Source organism: Suricata suricatta, chromosome 5, assembly GCF_006229205.1.
Source record: "Suricata suricatta isolate VVHF042 chromosome 5, meerkat_22Aug2017_6uvM2_HiC, whole genome shotgun sequence".
NCBI lineage: Eukaryota > Metazoa > Chordata > Mammalia > Carnivora > Herpestidae > Suricata > Suricata suricatta.
Window position 1 is genome coordinate 121,485,772 of NC_043704.1, and position 14,932 is coordinate 121,500,703.

A 14,932-nucleotide genomic window follows, 5' to 3' on the forward strand; every position below is an offset into this window, starting at 1 on the left:
AAGGAGCTAGGCCAACATCTTAGCACTCCTGATGCTATCAGATGCTATCTCTGTTCCTCAGAGAGTTGTTGTCTCCAGAGGTACGCTGGCCCTCTTCTCCAGCAGGGCCCTACACTATGGCGTGCATGGGGCATTCTATGATAGTCTGGGCCTGGCCTCAGTCCCCACTTCCTTTAAGGCATGTGGCCCCTGAGCATGAGTAGAGTCAAGCTGGCTTCAGGAGGAGACCCATGCCGGACCATGAGCCTGGCCAGGTGTAAAATGGCTACCTCTGTGTGAAGTCCCTTTAGGTATTAGGGCAAGATGGGGCCCACTCCAGTCCCCTCATTATACAAAGGCAGAGGCTTGGCCCAGAGAGGTGCAGGGCCTGGCAGGGGAGTCTGCCAGGCAGGCAGCAGTTCCGAGGGGAATCCAGGCCTCCTCACTGCTTATCCATCTGTTTTTCCCCCACTAGTCTATCCCACAATTCAGGCCAGTTTGGCTGGCTTTAGGGAGGCCCTGGCCTGGGTCCGCAATGTCAGGGGGCAGAGGTAGCACCACCCCAGAGCGTGCCCAGGCCTCCCCTAACCGTTCCATGAACAGCGGTTTCTCTAGTCTCTGAACTGATCCCGCAGTCTTGGCTGTTTACCTGTCTGTGTTGAGGGGCCAAAGTGCTACAACACAGCACATGACCTCTGGGGCCAGACTACCTGTCTTCTAACCCTAAATCTGCTGGCCAGAGGTGACGCAACTCTGTCTCAGTTTATCTTTCTCTAAAACAGGAGTGCTAATCTCTTATAAGGATTCAATAAGATAATGTAAGTAAAGTGACTCAGACCCAATAAAAATTCAACAAATGTTACCACTCCTATGGTTAACTCTGGCTCTTCCTGTTTCCCAGAGAGTGGGGAGGCAAAGGGCTTCAGGCAGTGGTTCCAGAGTGCGGTCCCCAGGCTAGCAGCATCACCCAGGAACTGTTAGAAATGCAAATCCGAGGGGTACCTAGGTGGCTCGGTCAGTTATGATTCTGACTCTTGGGCTCAGGTCATGATCTCATAGTTTGGTTTGTGAGTCTGAGCCCCAGGGACAGTGCAGAGGCTGCTTGGGATTCTCTCTCCCTCTCTCTCTGCCACACCCCCCCTCAAAATAAATAAATAAACTTAAAAAAAAATGCAGATCCTGGGCCCCACCCCAGACCCGCGGAATCAGACACTAGGGTGGGTTCTCATATCACGTGCTTTAACAAACCCTCTTGGTGATTCTGATGCAAGCTCAGAGTTCGAGACTCCTGTTAGCACATGCCACTTAGGCAGCAGATCCAACCCTTGCCTTGCGTTTGCCTTTCTGCGTTGCCCAGCAATATCCATGTAGGCCGTGAGCACCAGCCCCTGGTCTCCACGCCCTGCAGGTCTTTGACTCCTCCTGATTACCACTCTTACCCCCGTGCTGCCAGCACCAGTCCTTCTCCCCTCTTTCCTAGCACTTCCCTTCCCCACCCACCTCCCCAGCCCACATCTGGGGCCTTGCCTGCTCCTGCTTCCAGGCACATGCACCCCAACCTCCGCCCTGTGCTCAGCCTGTGTCCAGCTGGGCTAGGCCCAGCCTCAGAGGGAGAGACTCCAGCACCAGACTTCAAAGCCTTGTCAGAGTGGTTTGCAACGGAGGTCAGAGACAAACCAAGGGACAGTTCGGCCAGAAAATGTGTGTGTGTGGTGGGGGAGGCTTCCCAGGGCGCTCGGGGAGGAAGGGGGACTGCTAGTTTCTGCAAACATTTCTGGAGATGCCCGTCCCACAGCTCATCGCCGCACTTTTGCTTAGGCAACCTGGGGTGAGGTGTCCCCAGCTGATCTCCCCCTACCCCACCTCTGCACGAGTTTATGCTGCATCTGTTCTGTCTGATGCCTTGCAGCTCCTCTCAGTAGTCACATGTAGTCAGAGCTGGGCTGACGTTTAACTTGACCCATGGGCAATTTGGTGGAAGCAACACGGCTGGATGGGAGTGGAACAGAGTCCACCCGGGACCCAGGCGTCCAGCACAGGTGCTGCTGTCTATAGTGTGTGGAGCTGCCTGCCTGGGCTTCAGGAAAGGTCTGCATTTGCACCTCTGAGCATTCCACAGCCATGCCTATATTTCAAGCCCCCCTCCCATTTATGCCACAGGGGTGCCCCTCAGGAGTCCACAAGTGGGGGTGAGGTCTGTGAACTCCATTCTATCCTAAAGCAGGGGCAGAATGGGTAACATGGGGGGAGAACCTGTAGGATTATCTCCCAAAACCAGCAAGTGTAATGATGGCTGGTGAGCCTGCTGGCTGGGGCTACCATGACAAACAGGCCTACCCCCCAACTATCAGTGGGGAGAGAGGCGGGGCACAACCATGTATTGGTGCCACTGTGTGCTCAGCACATCTACATATGTTATCTTGCTGAACCCACAAAGGCTTCTGTCGAGATGGGTGTTGCTTTCTGCATTCACAGAGAGGGATGTGAGGCTGCGTGGAGCCTGCCACACTGTGACCAGGAAGCAATAGTGCCAGGAATGGAAGCCAGCTCTGACCCTAAAGGCCCGACGCCCCCATCAGCCTCGGGTTGAGGTCATGGGATAAGAGAGGAGCCTCGGCAGGAGGCAGCTATGCCTGCTGTTTCTCCTGGGCATGTCACATGGGAGCACCTGATCTCTGATCACCCACAAAGCCCTCCATGTCCGAGGCGGGCCCAGGAGAAGAGACTGTCATCACCACTGTTCCCATCTGCACAGGGGAAAGCAGGTTCCAGGAGCAGCCCTCCCTAGCTCGGCGCCACCGGCAAGTGTGTCAGCCATACTGGGAGCCCAGCTCCGACGGACGGTGCGCTGGGTTCATGTGTGCTGAGAAGAGGTAGTGTGGGGAGCACGCTTTTGTCCTAAGGGTGTTAGCCAATGTTATTGACATAAATTGCAAACTTCGTAGTACAGCCTGCAACATAAGAAACCACGTCCTCCATCAATTCCACTCCCTCCCCAGAGGTAACCACTGCCATCAGATGGCTGTGGCTCCTTCCAGAGCTTTTCTGTGCACATACAAACATCTTTTAGTTACTCTACAATCGTTTCATGTGTGTGTCATTTTTTACAGAAAAGCTTCATACTGTATATGTTATTCTTCCATGACTTGCTTATTTCACTTATCATTTTTTAGAAAGAGTTCCTATTGGTATCTAAAGCTTCCACAGTTTTCTTTTTCTGGGTTGCAGAGGCTACCCAGGAATCAAAGTCCTGTAGCCAGTTTACTCACAGAGACCAGCCCTGGGCCATGACCAGGTTCCGTCCTTCCATGGACTGATGGAGTGACAGCAGGCCTGGTTGCTCATGAGGCAACATATAAACCCAGGCTTCCCTCAAAACCAAGCTGGTGCCAGGGCCCTTCTGTCTGACCCAACCCCACCTTCTTCCCCAGCCTCCCAGGACCCCCAAGCTAGCATCTCTCCAGTCCAGTTTCACTGACCCACGCTGAAGTACTTGAGGCCTAATGTGCTACCCTTTCTGGGAATGTTGGCACAGTGAGAAGAGACAGCAGCTTCAATCCAAGTAACAATGCCCGAGTGGGAGTGCAAGGTACCATGACAGACAAGTGGCAGAGCCATATAGGGACAGAGGCCTTCCAAACTTCAAAGGGTACTGCAGTGGGGACCTGCCCTCCTGCTCGTCCAGCCTGGATGCCTGCCCTGTGTGAAGGTGCCTGCTGTCCACCGGGTAGGGCTGCAGCTTGTTGGGTGGGGATACCTGAAGCACCCCCACCGCTGGCCCAGGCTCCTGGCAGTGTGCTAACCTCTCTGGCCCGTGCTCCCTTCCACAGGGGATGGTCTGGACGCGAGAGGCCCTCCACACTGGCAGCTACAGACGCCAGGCTTACCTCTTCATCCTTCTCCCACTCAGCTCTGGGATCATATCACTGGGTCCCCAGACACAACTCCCCTGCAGGCTCCTGCTGCTCTGCCTTTGTCCCCACTGTTTACTCCATGTGGAATGCCCCACCTTTCATCAAGTCTGTTGAAACTCTACTAGGGCCCCTTCCTCTGGAACACAGGCCCACCAGCCACCACCAGCTCTCCCCATTCACCTGCTCTGACATTTAGAGCCACCTGTGAATGCTACCCACCACCTGGTGGCCCTGTCACCCCAGCCCCTACCTACCCTGCCAGAATGCATGTTCCCAGGGTTGGGAACTGGACCATATTCACTTCCCACCCCAAACCCCAGGTGGGCCCATCACAGAGCATGCTCCCTGTGGCTCCTCAGCCAGGGGACCTCAGCCACAGGGTCACCCCCACTCCCTCACCCTCCTTGAATCACAGGGAGCGCCTTGTGCTATAGTTCAAGACTGTCCAGATCACAGTGGTGAAAGGTCAGGGTAGCTACTCAGTACTGATCCCCTCTTTGGCTCCCATATAGTCATTCAACAAACATTTACTGAGTAGCTAGCAACATGTCATAGACATCACCCTAGTCAAATGACTGCTCACTTCAAGGGGCTCAAAGTCTAGCCAGGAGACAGATGGTATAATCTGACAGAGGGAAGCCAGTGAACAGGTAGGTGTGTGTGTGTGTGTGTGTGTGCTCGCACGCAAGAGAGAAAGTGGAACTACACAGGGAGCCTCCCTCTGTCACAGCACTGCCCACTCTGCTGTGATGGTCTCCCCTGCCAGACCACAGTCCTTGAGGACAGGGGCCACCTGGGACCTGCAATAGGCCTGGCCCATGCACATCCCTCAGGAACACCTGCCAAAGTAAGTGGAACAGAAGAGCCCTAATGGCGTCACTGTTGTCAGCTCTTCTCAGGAAGGCAAGAGGACACATCTCCAGGCTCAGCTGCCCACAGCTTAGCTCTACCTGGAAACTCAGGCCTTCAGAAAAGAGGTGCAGCAATCGGGAGGTGCGGGTCGGGGTGACAGTGGAAGCAGCCAGGGCTGATGTCTCAAGCCCTTCGGTCCATGTGCAGCTCTTCCTCTAGTCTTCTGGGTGGCAGTGTATATATCGCTTTCCTTTTGTGAACCCTAGTTCTGAAAAACTGCAATCAAGTCCTTTCTGATCAAAGACTCTCAGATATAACTGGTACAAAGACCTTGAGAGAACATTTCTAGTTCCAACATTCTGTAATTGCAATTCCATGGGCCATTCTTAGAAGCCTGTACCACCTGCCTCCCTGGAAGGCTTTCTTCCCCTTCTCCCCCACTGTCGCCCTCAGAGCACTTCATCACCAGCCAGGTGACCTCTGAGGACTTTGCCATTTCTCACTCATCAGAACTGACCAGTGGACAAAGCAAGGTGACCGGCAAGCAGCCCAGAGGCTAAGGTGGAGAGAGAACCCACCCAAAGTCCCAAACCAGCTGGGCCTAGGCCCCCAGCCAAGTGCCTGTCCGAGACCTGCCTGCAGCAGGCATGGCCTTCACGATCTCCGCAACCCAAAGGAGAGATGGGCCCCCACACACGTCTCCGATCCTGGCTGCCAGAGGTACTGGCAGGAAAGCCATCCAGAGCGGATGCTGCACATTCAGAGCCGGCAGCATCTGCCAGTGGCGTGACCTGGCCCACATTTCCCCCAGAGTGAAGAAAAGAGAAAGCAGACTCCATCCTCACCCACTCTAATTGCCTTCCTGCTGCCCGGGAGAGAGAAATTGCCTCGTTCTGCCAGAATCCTGCCTCCCGGAGGCTCCTAGGATCTTCCTCCAGGGGGGAACGGCTCCTTTGGCAGGACCTGTAGGGTGAGGGTGTGCAGTACACATCGGAGGCAGAGCGGGTGCCGGCGGGAGAGGGGGCTGAGTGGAGACAGCTGCCGCCCCTCTGTTGTGGGGCCGGTGTTGAAGAGCCATCGCACACATAATTGGGGTGACGTCCTGGTACATTGATGAGACCCACTTCCAGATGGCACTGAGGGACCACTAAGAACAATTAGAGAGGGGAGATGACTCTACCTGCTATTTTTAGAGGGTACCACATCTGGAGGAGGTATCTTTTGGCTAGAGATGTCTGTACCAAAGGCTGAGGGATTTGCATCATCTTCCGTGATCAGCTCATCAAGATTTCTCCACCATGTTTTCAGGTCTTCAGATGACAAATCGTTCGGGTTTTGTGCATGGGGCCTGGCCTTGAGCAACTTCCAGAAATACCCTCCAATCAGTGCTCAGTGCTGTGCTGAAAGGGGAGGAAAGGGCCCAGGCCGTCTTGCTTTCTGTAGCCATGTTATCCAGCTCTGTCCACAGGACGTGGTGCTGAGCAGCTGGGGGGCCGGGCCTCAGGCACAGCCTGGGCTGCGTCTCTGGGTTTGCGCATCTTTTTGCTGGGGATGCAGCAGATATGCTGTCCTAGGATTCCCAAGGAGCAGGCCACAGACAATGAGACTAAGGGAATAGACGGGAACTTTGAAGTCACAGAGCTATGAGCTCGAGTCCCAGCCCAGCCCCTTGCTCTGGCCTTGTGTAAACAACTTCACCCCCTGTGCCTCAGCTCCCTGTCTGCAGCAGGGAGGAACAAAACTAACACACTGCAGAGGAGAATGTGGATTTACAGACCTGGACCCCAGCAGACAAAGGTGTGTTTTTATTTCCCCACTTTGCTTAGCTCTTGAACCCTGTGTCCACTGCTGGCATTAATCTCCAAGAAGACCCAGTCTCTACCAGACTTTCAGTTAGTTCTGAGTCAATCCAGCATTGCTTCCCTTTCTCCTCCTCCTTTGTCCCCAGAGGGACATGGAAGCTGTAGGCGTTAGAGGAAGGGACCCCTAACTCTCCCTCTATTGGCTTCGTCCCAGTGCCAGTACTGGTCCTAAATGCCCCTTATCTGGTCTTTGTCCACTGGCCTCCGGCCACATTGTGACTGCTGTTGCCATGTCGGCATGCTTCTGTTCTCTGCTCACCAAGTGCATATGGTCACTTGATGTTCTTCCTGTTCTGATGCAAGACACGTGCAGGTCTGCCCCCGCTCCCTGCTCTAGCCTCTCCCTCACCTCCTTGGGGCCCAGCAAATTCACAGCCACTTCCCTGCACCACACCAGGAGGTTTTGTGGTCCCCTGCCCAACATTTCTTCCTTTTCATCCTCACTATCCTGCCAACCCTCATCCTGCATATCCAGTTTACTCCAACCAATGTCCCTTCTCTGTAGCATCCCCAGCAGCAGGCCCCACTTGGACAGTGCATCGGGCACAGGACCTGGGTCATCTGAACATGTCTTACGTCTCATGTTGGTGGAGCCTGGTCCCTGCTTGGAAGTCCCTGACTGTGACCACAGTCCTCTCTTATAACCTGCCAGGGCTTGGTCTCCAGCCAGGCTTCCCCTATGCCAGGCTGTGCTCCCATGAGGTGGGGCAAGGCTTGTTTCTAAGACTTTCTTCATACTCTCTTGGGTTCGCTGAGGTTTATGTAATCAACACATGTAACTGTCGCTCAACTTTAAAAGAAGTCTTTCCGATTTTTCTTAAAGATAAAGAAATAAGTCTTTGATAAAGAGCTGCCCTCCTGTCTCCTGACTAGAAGGTAAGGTTGAGAGGTGGTTAAAAGTGGGAGCTTTTCCATATTGTTGCAAATGGTAAGATTTCACATTCTTTGTCATTGCTGCATAGTATTACACACACACACACACACACCCCACATCTTCTTTACCCATTCATCAGTTGATGGACATTTGGGCTCTTTCCAGAATTTGGCTATTGTCGATAGCACTGCTATAAACATTGGGGTGCATGTGCCCCTTAGAATTAGCACTCCTGTACCCTTTAGATAAATTCCTAATAGTGCAATTGCTGGGTGGTAGGGTAATTCTATTTTCAATTTTTCGAGGAACCTCCACACTGTTTCCCAGAGTGACTGCACCAGTTTGCACTGAAGCCAAGACTATGCTGTATGTTAGCTAACTTGAGAATTAAAAAAAAATAAAGAAGACACCACTTTTTAAAATTTGGGCACATTTGCTTAAATAAACTACCTTTGTATATTTAACATAAAAAAGTGGGATCTTTTACCAAAGCTAATAGAAGGAAGGAAGTAACAAAGATTAAAGTAGAAATAAATGGAGACAAAAAGACAACAGAAAACAGCAATGAAACTCAGAACTCCTCTTTTGAAAAGATAAACAAAATAGACAAACCTTTAGCTACACTTACCTAGAAAAAAAGAGAGAACTCAAATAAATAAGAATCGGATATGAAAGAGGAGACATTACAACCAATACCACAAATACACAAAGGAGCCTGAGACTACTATGAATAAATTATACACCAACAAATTGGACAACTGAGAAGAAATGGATAAATTCTTAGAAACATATAACCTACGAAGACTGAATGATGAAGAAACAGAAAATCCAAACAAACTGATTACCAGTAAGGATATTGAATCCATAATCAAAACGCTCCCAACAAACAAAAGTCCAGGACCATATGGTGGATTATACCAAACATTTAAAGAAGAGCACCAATCTTTCTCAAACTTTTCCAAAAAATATAAGAGGGGAAGATACTTCCAAATGCATTTTATGAGGCCAACATTGCCTAATGCTAAAATGAGACAAGGACGCTATAAGAAAAGAAAATTACAGGGGCACCTGGGTGGCTCAGTCAGTGAAGCATCTGACTTTGGTTCAGGTCATGATCTCCCAATTTATGAGTTCAAGCCCCGCATCAGGCTCTGTGCTGACAGCTTGAAGCCTGGAGCCTGCTTCACATTCTCTGTCTCCCTCTCTCTCTGCCCCTCCCCTGCTCGTGCTCTGTCTCTGTCTCAAAAACAAACAATCATTTTAAAAAACTAAAAAAAAAGAAAATTACAGGCCAATATCCTTGATGAAAACCAATGCAAAAATCTTCAACGAAATGTTAGCAAACTGGATTCTGCAATGCAATGAAAGGATCCTACACCATGATCAAGTGGGATTCACTCCAGGGAGGTAAGGATGGTTCACCATCTACAAATCAGTCAACGGGATACACCACACTGACAAATAAAGGATGAGAATCATATGATCTTCTCCATAGGTACAAAAAAAGCATTTGACAAAATTTAACATCCATTCATGATAAAGACTCTCAAAAAATAAGTTGAGTATAGAGGGAATGTACCTCAACACAGTAAGAGCCATAAGTGACAAACTCACATCTAACGTCATACTCAATGGTTGAAAAGTTAAAAGTTTTTCCTTTAAGATCAGAAAGAAGAAAAGGATGCCCACTCTTGCACTTTTATTCAACATAGTCTGGAAGTCAGAGCCAGAGTAATTAGGCAAGAAAAAAGATAAAAGACATCCAAATTGGAAAGTAAGAATAAAACTGCCCCTAATTATACATAACATGATATTATATATTTAAAAACCCTAAATACTCCACCAAAAACTATTAGGATAAATAAAGTCAGAAAGTTGCAAGATACAAAAACAATATACCAAAAAATCAATTACATTTTTATCCATTAACAATGAACTTCACAAAAATAAATTAAGAAAATTAAGAAAACAATCCCATTTATAATTGCATCAAAATATCTAGGAAGGTATAAACCTGTCAAATCACTGACACCAATGTAACATTGTGTGTCAACTATACTAAAAAAACCCTTAGGAATAAATTTAACTAGGAAGTACAATACCTGTACACTGAAAATTATAAGAAAGTGATGAAAGAAACTGAAGACACAAATAAATGTAAAGATATTCCATGCTTATACATTGGAAGAATTAATATTGTTAAAATGTCCATACTACCCAAAGCAATCTACAGATGCAGTGGCACTGAAATTCAAATTCCAAAGGCATTTTACAGAAATAGAACAGACAATCCCTAAATTTGTATGGAACCAAAAAGGACCCTAAATAGCCAAAACAATCCTGTGAAAGAAGAATCAGGCTGGAGGCACCACATTTCCTGATTTCAAACCATATTATAAAGCCACAGTTTTCAAAACTGTATGGTACCAGCATAAAAAATGGACACATAATTAGGGGTGCCTGGGTGGCTCATTCAGTTAAGCATCCAACTTCAGCTCAGGTCATGATCTCACAGTCCGTAGGTTTGAGCCCCACGTTGGGTTCTGTACTATCATAACAGCTTGGAGCCTGGAGCCTGCTTCATATGCTGTGTCTCCCTCTCTCTTTGCCCCTCCCCAGCTCACACACACTCTCTCTGTCTCTGTCTCTCTCTCTCTCTCAAAAAAAAAAAACATTAAAAAGTTTTTAAATGGACACATAGTTCAATGGAACAGAATAGAAAGCCCAGAAATAACCCCACATTTATATTGACCAATTAATTAATGACAAAGGCACCAAAAATATACAATGAGGAAAGGATAGTTTCTATCTCACACCTTATAAGAAAACAATTCAAAATAGATTAAAGATGAGCATAAGTTCTGAAACCATAAAATTCCTAGAAGAAAACACAGGTGGTGAGCGCCCTACCATCAGTCTTGGTGGCAATTATTTTTTTGACACTAAATAAAGGCAACAGGGGCGCCTGGGTGGCTCAGTTGGTTAAGCGTCCAGCTTCAGCTCAGGTCATGATCTCACGGTTCATGGGTTCAAGCCCCGCATTGGGCTCTGTGCTGGCAGCTCAGAGCCTGGAGCCTGCTTCCGATTCTGTGTGTCCATCTCTCTCTGCCTCTCCCCTGCTCATGATCTGTCTCTGTCTCTCAAAATAAATGAATTTTTTTTAAAAATCCAATAAAGGCAACAAAAGCAAAAATAAGTAAGACTACATCAAACTAAATGAAAAGGTTAATCTACCAAATGAAAGAAGATATTTATAAATCATATATCTGAATAGGAGTTAATATCCAAAATATAGAAAGAACTACAACTCAACAACAACAACAACATATAATTAAAAAATGGTCAAAAGACTGGGGCGCCTGGGTGGCTCAGTCAGTTATGCCTCCAACTTTGGCTCAGGTCCTGATCTCACGGTTCGTGAGTTTGAGCCCTATGTCAGGATCTGTGCTGACAGCTCAGAGCCTGGAGTCTGCTTCAAATTCTGTGTCTCCATCTCTCTGTCTCTCCCCTATTCACATTTTGTATTTCTCTCTCTTTCTAAAAAATAAATAAACATTTTTTAAAAATGGTCAAAGGAACTGAATATATATCTTTCCAAAGAAGATAAACAGGTTGTCTCCATACGTGGCCAAACAGGTAAATGAAAAGGTGTTTAACATCACTAATCATTAGGGAAATACAAGTCAAAACCATAATGAGATATCACCTCACACCCATTAGAATGGCTACTATCAAAAAGGTAAGGAACAATGAGTGTTGATGAGGATGTGGAAAAAAGGGAACCCTTATGCACTGTTGCTGAGAAGGCAAACTGGTGCAGCCACTGTAAAAAACAATATGGCCGTTCCTCAAAAAATTAAAAATAGAACTATGCGATCCAGAAATTTGACTTCTGAGTGTATAGCTGAAGAAATGAAATCACTGCCTCAAAGAGATATCTGGACCCCATGTTCACTATAGCATTAGCCAAGACAGTGAAATAACTAAGTGTCCATCGACAGACAAATGCATAAAGAAGATGTGGTGTATACATATACAATGCAATATTAATATTACTCAGCCTTAAAATTAGGAAATCTTGTCATTTGTCACAATATGGATGAGCCTTGAGGTCATTACACTAAGTGAAATAAGTCAGACAAAGACAAATACTGTATTACTTCATTTAGATGTGGAACAAAGACAAATACTGTATTATTTCAAAACCTCATAGATAAAAAGAACAGAGGCAGTTAGTTATCAGAGGCGGGATAGGAGTGGAGAAGGTGGGTAAAAGTGGTCAAAGGATACAAACTTCCAGTTACAAGATTAGTAAGTTCTGGGGATGTAATATACAGCATGGTGACTACAGTTAACAAGATGACATTGTGTATTTGAAAACTAAGTGAGTAAAAAGTAAAAGTTCTCATCACATGAGATGATGGATATTAACTAAACTTACTGTGGTAATAATTTTACAATATATATCATATCAAATCATTACATAATACACCCAAACTAATATAATGTTACATGTCAATTTTATCTCAATAAAACAATGGGGGGGTGGAGAACTAGGTTACACAATCCCACTTTTATGAAGGGGAAAAATGTATACATTAACTGCACCAAATCTAAGATATCATTGATGATTAAATGCACTTTTTATTTACCATGAATAAACAAAAAATATGTTCCCAATTAAGCCATGAGCCATAGATCATAGTATACATCATGATTTCAGAGATGTTAAAGTGAAATACGTATCCTAGAAGTGATAAAATACCATATTGTTATATTACTTTTATTGTAAAACAAACTCCCACCCCCACCCCAAAAAAACATGTGGGCTTTTAGTTCAAGTCCCACTTAGTCCCCCATGTTGACCTCTCTTTCGCTTCGTCTTCAGGTCTAAATGGGAATGATAACCACGCCCCCCTCCCAGGACTGTCCGGGAGGGTCTGTGCCCCCCGCATGGCGTCTTGCAGAGTAAAGTGCTTAGCAGAGGACGAGAGCATCACAGTCACTACTATTGTTGCTGTTTTCGTCCCACTCAATGGACTCACTCCCAGAATGTGGCCTCCCACAGCCCACCCCCAGCTGACACTCTGGGCACTCTCCATCAACAGGGCCTCTCTGTGGCAGGTGGACACCACTTTGCTGGAGGTGGGCCCCAAATTTCAATAAATGGAAGACTCCAGGCGCTCCTGGAAGAAGTCAGATCCCTCTCCATCACCAAGGCTCCATTGCCAAGCTGCGGAGGTTGGCCTCCCTCACCACCATGTCCCCATCCATCTCCCCAATTCCTTCCCATCCCCAAATCCTCTTCCATACCTGAAACATCTTTCTACTAAATTCCCTTCTACAACCATACCTCTGCTATCCTCCTGATTCATATCCACTCCCAACTCCGCTTCACCCTCCAAACTCCCTTCTACCTCTTGCAAAGACAAACCTACTAGCCTCAAGGAGCCTATTCCATATCCACCCAGAAATACATTTTTCTAGCCCAGTCCAGAAAATAGCTGCAAACAAGAGAAAGGGCCATAAGAGAAACCACTGCTTACCAAGGTGTGTTTGGGGTAAGGCTCCCTATGTGTGAGGACAGGGTCCAGGAAGAGTGACAAAGGCTTCTGACACCTAGGGCCAGCCCATCTGCAGAGTGTGAATCCAGGAGCACCTGCTTCCCAGGCCTCCAAGGCAGGAGCTGCTCTGAGGGCATGTTTCTATGTTGGTCAGAAGTAGTTTCCTGGGACCTCAGGACCAGAGGGCATGGGTCTCGGGGGTGGCAAGATGGGATGCCAGGCAGGTGGCATGGGATGTGTGCCCCATTGGGCTGCTACCCATGGTAGACACACAACTGAACCATTTCTGGAAGCCTGGCATCACCCAAGCCCGGAGGTGGCCAGGAACAAAACAAAAAGGAGCTGGATTCTAACCCAAATCAACTGGAACTGTCAAACTCCGGAAAGAGAAACCCAGAAGTGAGCAGCACAGAGGGCAAGAATCGGACACTGAGTCAGCACCAACTCATTCGTGCAAACCACACTCGATCTCACATCCATTCTGGGGGTGGGGGAGGGCTGGGATCAGATGAAAACTGGCAGCTCAGAGATTTGTCCACCCCGCAGGTTGGGGAAGAGGACACTGGACCCTGTGGGCACACTGGCCTCTGAATCCAGAATTTTCCAACTGAAAAGTCAATGGTGCATGTGTCAACAAGGAGGCGGGCGTTTCTTAAGCTGGGATGCCTTTTTTGCCAGGCAAACATTGTAAAATATGCACCAATTTCTTTGTTGTAGCCAATGTCTGAGGGAACATAAACACTCTGGGGAGATGGCTTGCTTTCCTCCAAATCTCTCCCTCTCTGGCACCTGATATTCTACCATGAGCATCTGCTTTGGCATCTCATCCTTTCCAATGTACAGGGCCCTACAAGGTTTAAACAGAAAGGCAACAAGGGCCATTCACACCCTAGTGTAAATCAGTTCACCAAGTGATTAGGAGGAATAGCTCTGAGAACAGACCACTGAGGGGATGGAACTTGCTAACCAGAGAGTGAAAGTGATTTGGAAGGGAAAAGGAAAGCAAGAGTGACCATGAAGAGGGGGTCCGAGAAGGCTGTTGAGTTTGGCTATTTAACTATAATCCTCACATTCCCTAGTAATAAAGATTTGCTAAATGTCTTTGAAAAGTCACCTAACCTTTCTGAGCCTCTCTGAGTTCTCATTCTGCTGGTGGGGACAAACTACCCTCCCGACTTAGCTCATTTAGGACAGTCAACAGGATGACCTCAAGAAGCCTGAAACTCCAGGGTCCTCCCTGCTTGAACCCTGTCCTTGGGACAGTCAGGATCTTCTACCCAAAAGGAAAGAAATGGAAGTCAAGGCCTCTTAAGTCTTCATGAGTATCTCTCTCTGCTCAACCCCAGGGGCCTTCCTAACCTTCAATAAGCATAGCTCCCACTAACCGTGCATTTACTTATGTGGGAGGCTCAGGCACAGAGATTATTCTCCCTACGTTACAGATGAGGAACTGGGGCAAAGAGAGGGGAAGTAGCCTGTCTGTGCCCATACAGCCTGGGAAGAGTCAAGAGTCTGATTCTAATCCTCATCTGGCTGATTCCAAACCTTCTGCTTCTATTCTTTGGTCCCTGCCAGCCTTTGACTTTTCAAAGGCTGGTGTCTGGGAGTCAGAAGGGGAAAGGTGTGCTTCAAACCTCTGGATGTGCCGGGTTCTGATCTCCTGGCTGAGACCCCCTGGGGCACACACAGAATGGACAGTAAGCTTTGAATTCTCACAGATCTCGTGAGTGCTGGAGATGTGAACAAGCTGGGCCATAAGATGGAGGGCAAGGGCCTTGGCACAGACACTCAGGCCTAAGGCTGTAGGAAAGGGCATCCAAGAAATAGCAGGACAGAGTCCAGATTTAGAATTATCGCAGAAGAGGGTTCAAATTCTAACTCTGCAGC